The sequence below is a fragment of the Canis lupus genome, chromosome 4 (genome assembly GCF_011100685.1).
Source record: "Canis lupus familiaris isolate Mischka breed German Shepherd chromosome 4, alternate assembly UU_Cfam_GSD_1.0, whole genome shotgun sequence".
Taxonomy (NCBI): Eukaryota; Metazoa; Chordata; class Mammalia; order Carnivora; family Canidae; genus Canis; species Canis lupus.
Genome location: NC_049225.1, coordinates 48,453,438 through 48,468,569, shown reverse-complemented (window position 1 = coordinate 48,468,569; position 15,132 = coordinate 48,453,438).

Here is a 15,132-nt window from a genome sequence, read left to right as displayed (position 1 = left end):
TATTCCATTGTATAATAGCCATTTGATTTTTACAAAGGTGCCAGAATGATTCAATGGAAAAAATATAGTCATTTTTATAACGTTGGAACTATTTGAGCCCATTTACAAAACGTGACACTCAATCTTATCCTTTTACCTTATATAAAAATCAACCCAAACTGAATTGCAAATCTAATTTTAAAATTATGAAACTTTTAGAAGAAAATATTCATGACCTGGGGTTAAGCAAAGTATTCTTAGATGGAACTCAAAAAGCAAGTTCCATAAAGGAAGTTGATAAATTGGAATTCATCAAAGTTGAATACATTTACCCTGCAACAGAGTATTTAGAGAATAAAAAAAAGAAACTACAAACTGGAAGAAAATATTTGCAAACCACATGTCCAGCAAAGGACAACTATAAAAAAATATAAAAGCTCTCAAACCCCATAGTGAAGAAACAAGCAAACTAATTTTAAAATTGGGAAATAGGTATTTCACAAAGAATATATACACATGGCACATGAAAAGATGTTCAATGCCATTGCCAGCAGGGAAATAAGATATGTGGCCTGGCCCCTAAATACTTCTCTGAGTTCCTCTCCCATGTTTTCCTGCCTCACTTGCTGCACATCAGCCACACACATATCTTTGCTTTTTCTAGAATGTCTCAGATATAGTACTGACCTCTACCTGAAATGCACTTCCCCCAAATACTCATAAAGCTAGCTCTCTCAACTTTTTCAAACTTTGCTAAATGTCACCACCCTAATGAGGCTTACTATCTCCATTTTGTTTGAATTGCAATCGTCTGTCCCATACTCTCAACTCCTTTCTGTTTTACTTTTTTATAGCATTGGTCATCTTCCAACAGATTATATAATATACCAATTATATTTATTTATTGATTACTTTTACTAGTATCTAAATTTTATGGAGACATAAAATCTCGGTTTTATTTACTGAGGGATTCCAGTGGCTTGCATATAGTAGATTAACAATAAATATGTATTGGTAATATTAAAGACATAAAGTTGTTGCTTACCATTTAATAGAATTTTGGTGTTATGATCTGAGTATCAAATATCATTTTTATGTGGTTTAAATCCTTATTAATTTAGAGGTTAGTTGTAGGGGATCATGGTGTGTTATACTATTATGTTTCCTTGTATTTGCAATTAGAATGATGTGGTGATTTCACATAGAATCCCCAGTTCTAAGACTTAAGACTTATGAGTACTCTGCTTTCTCAATGTTGCTTTGTCTTTCTATATCTTCCTTCCTTCCTTCCTTCCTTCCTTCCTTCCTTCCTTCCTTCCTTCCTTCCTTCCTTCCTTCCTTCCTTCTTACCTTTTATGCTTTCTATATCTTTCTATATTTCCTTCATGCTATTTGTCATGGGAACTTATAATTTGGGTAGATCAGTGATACTCTTACTCTTTTTCCTTAAGTAGGAATAATGTTTTTTAAAAAATTCATGAGTTTATGATAGTATTATTAAATATATTTATGAAAATAGTTTATTTTTCGCAGGAGGGATGATGTTGCAACAGAGCAAGGCTTTGTCTTTTTATTCACTTAAAATCTGGAATTGTTACTGAGACAATTAGAACCTATCAGAAGTAAACAAGTAGATATTCATTTCTGGTGAACCAATTAGGGAAGCTCATGGAAGTAGTAGATTGACTCGTTCCATTTTTACCTTGTTGTTTATGTTCACAGTCAAGCTTTTTGGATTTATCTTCAATGAGAAAAAAAGATCAAAGTTTTTGGTTTTGCAAAGTGTTATTCAAAATACATATTATGGGTGTCTCAGCTCTTAGTTCAGTTCTTAGCTCAAACTCATGCTTGAAAGAATCGATGTTATTATTTCTCCTGTATAAAATGAAGCAAATGGCATAGGTTTAGAAAACCTATACAGGCAGTCTTTATATTAAGAGCTGTAAAAAAAAAAAAAAAAAAAAAAAAAAAAAGAGCTGTATAGGTTTTAATGGCTATTTATTCTTTGACAAATCTATCCAGAAAGTAGTAGAATGAGCCCTAGCTTTGGAACCAGAAAGTGCTGGGATTCAAGAGGTGAGAAAAGCAAATTCCCTGACTTTCTGGTGAGCCTAGTAGAGGGAGATGGGTATTTAATAAAATAATCAATCTCAGTGACATGTAACTATAAACTAGAAGAGCTTCAAAAGTCGAGTAAAAGGAGCTATAGAGAGGATTAGAGAGTGATGGGCCTATCTGAGACATGCAAGGCATGTATCCTTGAGTGTTTGAGTTGTATATGAAATCTGAAAGTTTAGTAGGTAAAGTGAGATGAGGTTGGGAAGAATTTCCACTCTGAGGCAACGGTATCAAAAAATCCCCAAAGCAGAAAGGGCCATGGCATGTTGGCAGAACAGAATAAAGGCCAATAGAACTAAAGTATGGAGAACTGGGCAGGGCATGGTGGGGGTGAGTGTTCCTTGATAAGAGCTATGCAAAGGTTAGACCAGGCATGACCTTAAGGGTGCCAATAGCAATCTTGATCTATATTAAATAGTTTCTAATGTCTTTGGGGAATCATAGAAAGGTTTATACAAAACTTAGATGTTTAGAATTTAGTTTCAAAATGTCACTTCACATGCCCAAATGTGGAAAATCAACTGGGGTATAAAGGGAGCTGGACTGGAAATAGGTTAGTTAGGAGGCCTATTTAGTATTAGTAATAGTCAGGTGAGTGATGGTTTAGACTAAAGTGGTTTCCACTAGATCAGTCAGGAGACTCCTGTAATAATTTAGGCAGAAGATGAGAATGATTTGGACTAGAGTATTTGTGTAGGAGTTGGAGAGGGACAAACGTGTTCTCCATAGCTGTCTTGTTTCTTCAATGTCATATGGATAGTATAGGTCATCCATGTAATTGATGCAATGGATTAATTGCCTAATGTTGGTTGAAATTTGCAGGTGTGGCTATGGTTTAATGGATCCATTTTGGAGATCAACTAGTGCAGTTTTTTTAATGGATTGAAATTTCCATCAGGATCTTCCTACAGTTTTAAGAAAGATGACATGATGCTGTTGGGAATAACAATGCAGATATCTGTCAAACCTCTAAGAAAACAACAGAAGAGGAGGGCCCTTGATTCAGGAACTGCTACAAAGACTGGCAGCTAACACAGCAGCAGAAGGTAGGGAGGTGACAGACACGCAAGGCAGATGTTCTACTGAGCTCCTCCATCTGGATGGGGCCTTTTGGTTCTACTGCTCTTTCCCAGCCATGCAGGAAGCAAATGCCAATGATGCATCTTCATTAGGATGAACAGGACTTTGGATAGAGGAAGAGTGATTGTCACTTGCTGAAAGCCCAGGATCAATGAAAACCCAAATACAGTACTGATAGCATTGGGGGAAAATAACAGGACCATTATCTATTCAGCAAGTGTCTTCTTTTGAAAGAGCACTTATTGACAACACGAAGAGAAACCACCTAATCCCAACCTGCATCAACAATACAGGGATGAAATGTATCAAGAAGAGCTATGCTTTGATTACTCATGCTGTGCCAGAGTTTTTATGATCTGCCTCCATTCCTTTCCCCTTATCTCTAAGATCTCATTTCCTCGTAATCTCCCCATTGACCACCTTACACCAGCCGCAATGACCTCCTCATTATTCCTTGAAGACCCTGAGCATGTTGCCATTTCTCTGAAATTTGCACTTGCTATTCTCTGTCTAGAATTCTCTTCATGTCTGTGCATGGCTTGTTCTGTCACCTTAATCAGTCTCTCCAAAGAGAGACCACCCTATCCCCAATAGTACCTTTTGTTACTTTCTAGCCTTCCACACTGCTTTTGTCTCTCTACAAAGTTCTCTGCACTGCCTAACTGTAAAGTGCACATATTTGCTTGTCACACTCATTAGACTAGAAGCTCAACAATGTGGAGATTTTGACAGTCTTCTTCACTGTATTATCCTGAGTGTGTAGAACAGTATCTGCTCAGAGTAGGCACTCAAGAAGTCCTGGGATGAATCACCAAATGGATCTTACTTAGCATCCACAGCACAATCTGAGAAGTAGGTATTATTGTTGCTTAATTTGACAGAGGAGGAAGCAAGATTAAGCATTTTATACAATATAAAAAAGATACTGATTTCAGAATCTTTTTACTTAAGACATTTTGTCTCATTTTAGTTTTTGATTTTCTCTGAATCATATAAGCTGAAGAGAAAAATTAGAAAATACTACTTACCTTTGTTATCAAAATAGGCCTTTGCCAGGTCAGAGAGTATAATACAAAGTGACGGTGATGATATGGCTGGTGTCTAGGTATAAGAGAATCCTTTTGATATTGGAAGTAGAAACAGAAAAATTATTATAGACTAAATATTTGTGTCCCACCAAGATTCCTATGATGAAACCCTAAGCCTAATATGACAGTAGTAGGAGGTAGAGCCTTTGGGAGGTACTTAGGGTTAGATGAGGTCAGGAAGGTAGAGTCCTTATATAATGTTAAGAACTCTTAAAAGAAGAGACCAAAGAAATTGATCTCTCTCTCTCTCTCTCTCTACTATGTGAAGACACACAGCAAGAAGGTAGCAGTTTGCAACAAGGCTTTCACCAGGAACCAAATCCGCCTGTATCTTGATCTTGGATTTTCCAGCCTCCAGAACTGGAAAGATAATGTTTGTTGTTGAAGCCACCTAATCTATTGTATTCTGTTGTAGTAATACAACCTAAGACAAGAATATTTTCTGAGTATTTAGGCTCAAGATTTCCTCTTTTGTGGGGTATTACAAGAAAATTTATATGTATATGTCTCAAAGGAGAGACTTGGCGTGATCCTGCTAAGGAGCAGATGATGACCCTTCTGGGGACAAAACAAACAAACAAACAAACAAAAAAACAAAAAAAACCCAACAACAACAAATGAGAAAAACTGAAGACTAATGTCCAGGCGATCCTCAACCTCTAGTCAGGGTTCCCCAGGAAGGAAAATTGTAACCTCTCAGTCTCCTGAAGATGAAGCTCTGAAACACCATTTCCTTATTTAGCATTCTGTGTGGCCAGAGGCAGAGAGGGGCAGCACTGATGAGGATTTAATGATGTGAGGCTCTATTTGTGTAAATAACTGTGAGAAATCCTAGTTTACAAGTGGTAATAACCACAGACTCCAGCTCCTTAAAGCCAGGTGTGCAGATGTTCTGATATATTTTCATACATGTCCTGATTTACCTCATGTTGAATGCTTTTGGTGAGTGCCATTATATTAAATTTCCTTCCCATTTCTCAATTCTGGTTTAGTTGGTATGGAAAACCAGACACTCTCCTCACAGAAAGATCTAAGCTGCTGAACTTTTTTGTGAACCTTTATGATGAGTATGTCCTTGAGTGGCTATTTTTTGTGTTACCAGTTATAGAAATATGTCTTGTTTTTGTTAACAAGCACATTACCAAATTATATGCATTTTCAATGATTTTGCCAGCATAAAAAATTAGAACTGAGGACATGATAAGTGATACAGCAAAAGCAAAATCAAGATATAGTAATATAATTTGGATAAACTTGGATGATGGGGTATTCTGGAAAATTAAATTTCTAAAAATTTTTGTTAGCTGAGAGTTAGGCACCTTCTTCTTTTGTTCCCCCCAAATCTGGAAATCTTGAATATTGTTCAAACTCACTCTCCTGTCATTAAAAACAGTATATTAAACTTAATGAGAGCCACTTTTAATTAAAAATCTAATAGTACACTGGGTAAATCCTTCCAATTTATCAATTTTCATTGATTATTGTAGATAGGAGATTGGCCTAAATGTTGGTTAATTACAAAGCGTATCTAGAATTTTTAAAAAGTTACCTTTATAAATAGGATTTTTCAAAGGCACAAGGATGTTATAGATGCTCCTTAATACGTAAAATACCAGATTAAAACAGCCTATTTAAAGGAGGAATCTTTCAAATGGGAAAACCCTTGTGAGTAGAAAATTTTGGTAGTTTGAATTTCAAAACTCCATTATATTTTTCTATTTTTTCTATGAAAGATTGATATTTCTCAGTTTCCTTCTTTTCTTTTTAAATATCAATTTACTATCTCCACAATCTTATAATACCTTGATTTTAGTGCTGTTCCCAAACTTCTAAATGTGTACTGGACTCTCAACTTTAATTGTAGTTGTTACATTGGCTCATTTGATTTAAGCAACTTTAAAATGCAACTGAGGTTTCTTCCCCCTTTTCTGAATATGATAAAGAAAATAAAAATGATTGGTTTAGAAGAGCAAAAATAAGTGAAATATTCAAATAAAACCATATATACAATTTATTATTGTAATATTAATATGTATTACCATATTAGTTTTATGTAGCAAATCTTTCTGTAGAGCTCACCATATTCCAGGCAATGTTTCAAGGCCTGCACAGGTATTAAGTCTCTTCATTAATCCTTGTAACACCTCTATGAAGTGGGTTACTGTTATTCCTCTTTTACCCATCAAGAAATCAGACACAGAGAAGTTATATAACTTTCCCAAGGTCACAGTACTATTAAATGAAAGAATTGTGATTTGAAACCCCCAGATTATGTGCTTTCAACTATTTTACTATGCTGTCAGTCTTGGTTGCATAAAAGACAGAAGTGTTCAAAATGTCAGCTTCCAGTACCCATCACTGTTTGGGGCTATTAATATCTGGAAATAAATGAATTTTATGACCTATCTCTCTTACCTCAGGAATATATAATGAATATTTTATAGGTATGCATTTATGCATGTCACATACACACATGCTATAATAAAAATACAGTTATAACTACATTATAGTTCTGGCATTTCCTTACAATTTGTCCTCTCCAAAGATTCAGGCATTTCCAGGTAATCCCAGAATAAGCTAATGGAAATGCCCCAGATCCTCCTCATCATTTTTTAGTTATTATGTTTTGTCCTGCTTCACCTTTGGGTGCTGATTATCTCTGTGTTCCATGATTTTCCACATTCTATGTGAATCCATGATACACTCATGCATAACTTATATTGTGGTTGATTTATGACGGTCAAAAATATCAAGTAGCCTGCAGTTACTCAACCTTCCCTCTGAAATAAAATCAGAAAAGCCAAAATTCTCATTATGACTCAGATGTGGATAAACATTTAGCTTTTTTTGTTTTCCAAAACGGATCGTATATTGCTTTTTTTGTTTTTCTTTTAGTTATTCCCTCTAGTAGGAGAAAAAAAACCCCTCAAACTTGCCAGGCATATTAACCGAGACACTTCTGGTTTGAAACCATTTCTTATAGACCGAAAGTAGTCAATTCAGGGTTGGCATTAACCTCTAAGGGCTATTTGTCCTGGGCTGATTCCCTTGGTGTTTGAATTGCTGCTTTGGTCCCTAAAATGCTAGCATCTGCCTTGGATCAGCGTTGATCCTACCCTTGTACCTGTTTGTGAGGCTCCTACTCTGTGAAGTCTCCTTGTCCTGAGCACTGCTCTTCTCCTGTTCCATGGACCTATTAATATCTGTAACAGAACATTGTGATAGGATTTTTCAAAAGCAAAAGGATGGTATAGATGCTCCTTAATTAAGTAAGGTGACAGATTAAAACAGGCCTATTTAAAGGAAAGAGATCTTTTGATCAAATTGAAATTGTAGAAAAGGAACAAAATGCTGACAGGAGAGGATTTGGTGAGGAGATTTCCTTTAGAGAATTTTTTTTTTGCTAAACCTTGTATTAGTCAGGTTTCTCCAGGGAAACACAATCAATAGGATGTGTATGTGTGTATATATGCATGTGTGTGTATGTGTGTGTGTGTGTGTGTGTGTGTGTATATATATATATATATATATATGAAGAGATTTTTTTTTTTAAAGAAAGATTTTATTTAGGGATGCCTGGTTGGCTCAGTGGTTGAGGGTCTACCTTTGACCTGGGTTGTGATTGAGTCCCATATCAGGCTCCCTACATGGAGCCAGCTTCTCCCTCTGACTATGTCTTTGCCTCTCTCTCTCTCTCTTTGTCTCTCATGAATAAATAAATAAATAAAATCCTAAAAAAATATTTTATTTATTTGACATGCAGAGAGAGAGAGAGAGTGAGAGCACAAGCAGAGGCATTGGCAGATGGAGAGGGAGAAGCAGACTTCCCACTGAGCAGGGAGCCTGATACAGGGCTCCATCCCAGGACCCTGGGATCATACCTGAACCTAAGGCAGACACTTAACCAACTGAGCTACCCAGGTGCCTCTATATGAAGAGATTTATTTTAAGACATTGGCTCATGCAGTTAGGAGGGATACTAGGAGAACCCACAGCTGGGACCTCTGTGGACTCTGGGAATTCACTCATGTCAAAAAGAGCTGCAGAAGCCTAAAGTAAAAGCAGAGAGAGCCACTGGAAGATTGCATTTAAGGAGTAACTACGTGTCCACTAACAGCCAAACAGATAATGCATCTTTTCCAAGTAGCCAATGTGGGCTACATCAAGATCAGACCTGTCTCTGAAGGTTCTATTCAGGAGGAGGGCAAAGGGTTTCCAACTGAAAATCTGTGTATAGAGTGGCCACTGGAGAACCACACTGAAGGAGAAATTTTATCCATGTCATTGGAACTGCCCAGAAGGAAAGGAGGCTCTGAAATACCCACAAAAGTACCCAATTTAAATTTGCCAGCCTTAGAGGGCATGATGTTGCTCCCTTAGTTTCATGCCATGTGGGATACAGAGCCATGATGAACACTTATTTGGGCTTCTTTGAGATGTTTTTGGTTTTCTCAGCTATGGGAAATGGGTGCCCCTGTGGAAATGGGGCACCCGCTCCCAGTGTTCTTAAATTCCAGCAACACTGTATGGATATTTCTGTCTTTTTCACTTTGAAGGTTATAGGTTACTGAGATGTTCCTGTCTTTCTCTTTCTTTCTTTTATTTCTTCCTTTCCTCCCAGCACTGGAAAGGTTCTTTGTTCATCCTCGTTTCGGGCAGGAATTTTTGCCTTTTGTTATGGTGTATTCTTCTTCTATTCCTTATTAGTGACCCAACCTAAGAAAAGGATTCAGGGAACCAAGTGTATTATAGCAAAACCAAAAATATTTAGGGAGATAATCTCATGGCTGTTTCTTCAGAAAAGCTTCTCTCCTTTGTTCTCCTGCTATCAGTGGAATTTTATGAACTTGACTTGCTTATGGATGTTTGGTAGAATGCACTAAGAACCTTACGTCATGGTTGCCTCCTACATTACAAAACCAATTTCTCCCTTTACTAGCTACAGGTCCCTTTTGTTCTTCTTTTCCTTTTTTATGTTTAATAATCACAAGATTTCTTTTCCAGCCTGGATTAGAGCAGAATTATAATAACCTTATTTCAGTGTTTTACTCTCTTTCTTCTAAGTTTGTACAAACCAGGATAAGTCACTGGATTCAAAGGAATGGATACATTAGAAAACAACTATATTAAACCCTGTTTAAAGGTGCATGCAGATTTTCTTTAGACAAAAAAAAAATCCATGAATATTCAATCATGGTGATTCTAATAATTTCAGCATTTTGTCTCAATAGATGGTGGAGTGATTTTCTTTTTTCTAGTGGGGGGTGGAAGCATATTTTCAGTAAAGATTTTAATTGTGTAATTTGACTTTTTAAAAATAAGATGCTAGATGTAATGTCTGTATATGCATTTTCATTAAACATTCTTTTCAATCAGATATATTTAAAGATTCTTGTTTGGGTTAAGTCAGATTTGTCAGCTCTTCAATCAGTTTGTAGTACATTGTAAAAGAATATACTCAAAACAGAGCTAAGCTGTCAAGCTGTGACAACTTTGAATGAGGAAGATTTTCAAAAATTATGAGTGAGATATTTTAAATGTCTCCTTGACATCCACAGAACTATTCAAAATACTTCATCAGAGGCATGTGCTTTAAAAATGTACTTGAAAATTAATCTGAGGAGTGCAATTTGTCAGTCTTTGTCTCAGTAAATGCATCGCTGACAGTCACAGAACATGTATGGTAATACAGCACTGAATCTCTCCTTCTAGGTGCTGCTGGGATCTGGGAAAGATGGAGTGACCTATTCAAGGGGGCAGTTAGAAGGGCCTCAAGCGAAGCAGAAACATAAGAGGCTTGATTCCAAGTCCTGTTGATACCTGTTTGAGCCGGTGGCGAATGGCAAACTCCATTTGTCCTTTGCCAGGAGGATTGTGTGATTTAGTGATTCCTCAAAGGAGCCATTTCATCCTTAGCTGTGAGTCAGGGACATGAGCTATTTGTCCTGACCTCAGCTCATAACAAGGAAGGCTGTGGCAAAGAGACAAAGCCTTGGCTATTTATTTTAAATAAGTCTCTTAAGGGGTGAAGAAAAATCACAGGCCTGAGGCCATACTGTGTTAGCTTCTTCTAAATTCAAGGAAACCTTTCCAACACCTGACCTGGAAGGATCCTCCAGGGACACACTTAATTGGTGACGGGTCTTAAGAATGGATCCCATTGAGCCGCAGACCTTCCAGTTTCTTTTAACTGCTTCTCAGTACCTGTCAAATGCATGTGTTGTATACTTACCTGTTGCCAAAGTTAAAGAAATCAAGGTGGGGAAGGCACACAGTGCTGGATATTGAAGAGAAAAACTTAAAATAGATTTAGAGGTGATCCCATCTTCCATTTGAGTGGTGTCTTTTGTCTTTCTTTTAAGATGCCCCCAAGAGAAATTCACAGTAAAGATTCATGACAGTGTTACAGAACCCAAACTTAGGAAGGTCAGGTTCCAAGAGCCAAAAGAAGCACAGACGGTTGTTGTCTCTCTGACTATGATGGCTTCTCTTCTGTGTGTCTGCCCCTTTCTCTCCCTACAGAGAAAAGGAGATGATACAAGAATGGAGAATGGCCAACAGTAATAGATGCTTCTGAGGCATCGTAGTGGAACAATAGGGGCTGTGTAAATGGCATTTGGTCTTAGTGGCAAGGGTGACCTTAAGGAGAGTTGTTTCAGTGGAGTGTGGAGGCAATAGGCCATGATGGGGTGGGGTGAGAAGTGTGTGAGAGGCAAGAATATGGTGGTGAGACAACTATTTGATACTTTGCATATTCTTACTGTTCCATAGCTATCCAACTAGGTTAAACGGGCTTCAGAAAGGCTCAGTACTTTAAATGGGATTATGTATCTAGTAAGCAGCAGACACAGGATTCAGACATATAAATGTCTGCCCTGCAGGACTGAACTCTTAATCACAGTTAATTTTTCCATGACTTGGTTATGTGCTTACCTATGGAATAGATATATTCATATCTATGGGTATTCCATACCCAGGCCATGCTGGGTATATTTGTGGCCACAGATGCTGTACAGAAGAGATAGCTGCCATGTTTTGCTTACCTTACAAAAATATGATATAGCACAGGGAAGTCTTAATTCACTTATTAAACTAGACTTACCATCACATAATTGTCTAATTTGTTCCAACCTTCCCATATCACTTGCAGTAAATATACTATTTTGGTGGCCTACTATCCCTTATCAGGACACCTATAATGATACAGTATTTTACTATTTGACTTGTACATCCTATCTGTAGCATTTAGAATAAAAAAATAATAGAGACAATTAGTTCTGCTAAATGCATCTTGGAGCCATGTGTTAGCTTATCTATGGATTTTCTCCTTAGATGTTTAAATATTCCCCCTGCAATTTAGGTTTCATCAAACAAAGGAGATCTGATTTAAGATAATTCTCTTGGTAAGAAAGCAATTGCTGCTGCAATCTGCCATTCACCCAGAGCCATTGATCCCAGGATAAACATTCATTTATCAGAGAATTCAAAATAAAACACAACATATGCTGTCGTTTATAACAAATTGATGGGTAGAATTCTGCATTCTTCCTAGGTTCTCCTATCTAAGCATTGTTTTATTCACTCGGTGAAAATTACTGTAAAATATCAGTTTTATCTCCTTTTGCCATTATTCTTAATTCAAACTACAAGCTGGTTATTTTTTTTTTAATAAAGCCACCCCATTATCTTAACTTCATTGTACTGTCATGTTTATTTAAAATTGTCTTTCAAAGCATTATTATTAGGATATTTAAAAATGGTTTCTTTTATAAGCCACTCCATCAGTTGGAGCCATTCAGTTGGAAGTGTGCTAGTAATGTGCTTAGGAGGAGTTCAGGCATCTGGATTGTTCCTCTGGCCTTCTATGGTGACCTTCTTGCAGCAACCATATAATCATCTTCTGAAAGCTGCAGTCCAGGTGTAAAGAGGTTGTGGCCATAAAGACATGCTTTTCATTAGACTTGTTATTGAGGTTTGCAATCTGCACATAGCAGGCAACATGACCATGAGATGATAATTAAGTGGTCTCTTTATTATTTCGGAGAGGAAAAAAAGTTCACAATTCTGGTGATTGCAAAGCCTCTGAATTGGAGATTTAAAATAAAAGAAAACCCCAAACATAAAACACTTGTGTGAACACAGATTCCTTCCTTTTATTTTTAAAATGTAGATGATATTTTTTTCGTGAATAATGAGTGTCTTGTAGGACAAGAGGCTCTTGACTGAAGGTTGGCATTAAAATACTTGCTATCTAACAGCAGTATAAGCAGATTGTACAAAGGAGACCACTGTTTAATCACTGAAGTTCAAAACCAAGGTTCCTCTCTGCGAAGGGTGTTTGGAGCCTCGAAAAAATGCAACAGATGGGTACCTCAAATTTAAATTCTTTTGATAATGATTAAGGATTTTCTGCTTAAAAATGATGAAAATAAAACTTTCACTGACAGTCTTTGAAGATGACAGGAGAAGATCTATCAGGAAATTATAAATTTTTTGTGGGATTCATTTTAAAGTAAATGGTTTTTGCTTCTCTGTACTATATGATCTGACTTTTCTGCATTTTAATAAAAGTTTTCACTTGAGCTCACATAAAACTCAGAAAGAAGCTATAGTTATAAATAAAAGTGTGCATTATTTCTTGTACTTTTACTAAATTGAAAACCTTGAAAAAAATTTTAATCTCTGGTGCAAAAAAATAGAGCTGGTCTCAACTGAACTGTTAAATTATTTATCTTTCTTCTCTTGGTCATTGTATAGAAGAATATCATCACTCAAGCAAACAAAACCTGCCCATGACCTATGTGACACAATGGTGCTATTCATATAGTTGTCTGCTAGTTTTCTCATCTGTAATCTGAGTGGGATTATGTAAAATTCCATAAACATCAACAATGAATATATTTTGTTAATTTCTAATAAATTTTTAAATTGCTTTCTCATACCATTAAGGAGTTGTTTTGAAAACATTCCACTGTAGTGGATCCTTCAAGCATTTCCAGGGAATTGTCATCCTGTGATTTTAATGTGGAAAGGAAGGCTGTCTTAAAAATATTCATCTTTAATTAAGCTTAATGTATAGGCTCAGATGATGTTCATTATGTCTTCTTATAAAATTTTCAGTTTTGGTAGTATAGCAGTGCTTTGTTAATTCAATAGCCACATATTTAATAAATTAATTCTATATCTGTATTGAATCTCAAAAAGTGCATTGTGTACTATACTTCACTAGTATGTGGAGGAAAACTTTTTATGTTATAAACTATCAACAGTTATTGATTGGACTAGAGAAGGTTGAGGAATTCTGGAGGGGCAAATTTGTACTAAGTATAAATGAAACATCATACAGAATTGTAGAAGATTTCTTAAGCTCCGGAAGGGACTTTTTATATCATCAGTATATTTTGTAGTTTGGATAGCATACTGAATATGGATGAAAAAAAATCAATATTAAATGCATTTTATTTAAATTAAAAAATATACATCATATTCAAATGCAACAGCTCAATGGTTACACTAGAACAATCTAAAAGTTGTTAATTCCCCAGCATGAGGCCCTATATATGCAAAATGAGATGAAATCTACTATGTGCCAGAGCTCCAGATTGCTGGCTGCCTTTGCCTTCTGATATATGCAAAAGCTCAGTAAAATATGCGATGTGAGAAAAGAAATCAGTGGGTTTATATTATTATTTCTAGTAGAAAAGGCTACATTTCTTTGTTTATTAAAAACTTGAGAGGTCCATTGTATGTTTTTCTTTTATTTTTATTTTATATTATAAATTCCTCTTAGAATTTAGTGGAGTTAAACAAATTTTTTTTAGATCATTACCTTTAAGGAACTAGTCATAAATCTACATATATTAGGCTTCTTAAAGCTGCATTTGCATAACTGATTTGAAAGTAACATTTGTTATAAGCTTAAGTCTTGATGCTATTATCCCATGGCAATTAATTCCAACCACTGTGAAATGTCAAGGATGATCTGTTTATAGTGTGACCCTGGTTCTTTTCCCTTGCCAAAGTAGAAGACATCGGATAAACGCTTAGATTCTTAGAAGTTTAGGAATAGGTATTTAGTATGCCTAGTGGCTGGTTATTCTTTACTCCAGTCGCTATGGAATTAAAGGCATTCCCCAGCTATTGGGTGCCTTCACCCAATAGCTGCCTTTGATACTTCCTATTAGCTGTCACTAAGGTTAAATGCTGAAGTGTTTGTTTATGGATCTTCATTGTCCTCAAATTTATATACTTAAAGAGGACTTCCTCAACCACTCTATCTAAAGCTGCAGCTTTCATAATGTAGTTCTCAAATGGTATACTTTGTTTCATACTTATCATTTCATTTATTACTGCCTGGCATTATATTTATTTGTTTGTTTTTAGATAGAACGATTTTCACAGTTCCTCTACTAGAATGTAATGTCTCTGAGAGCAGGAGCTTTGTTTCCTGTCCTGAGCATTGTACCTGACACATAGCAGGTGCTTAGTAATTTTTTTTTTTTAAACAAACAAATACAATTTCTTTAAAGGCAAATTGTTATCTCAACCTTTCCTCCTGCAGTCTTGTGATTCTACTGTTTGATCATAGCAGTATATGTTATTCCCCATTTATTATTCCAAATAAAATATTTTTCTGTTTGGAGATGATGTGTGATATATTTATCCTACACTTGGAGATCTTCTGGTTAAAGATGTATTTATGAGAAATAATCAATACAAATGACAGTATTTGTGTTAAGCTTTTTTTTTTCCTGTGAAATAATTTCTTTAGAAATTTTGTTTCCTCTAATCTTTCCAATCTGCCATAAGATTATCTGTGAAATTGCTACAAGATTTGCTTGTGGTCTCAGGGTATAGGGACTGCAGC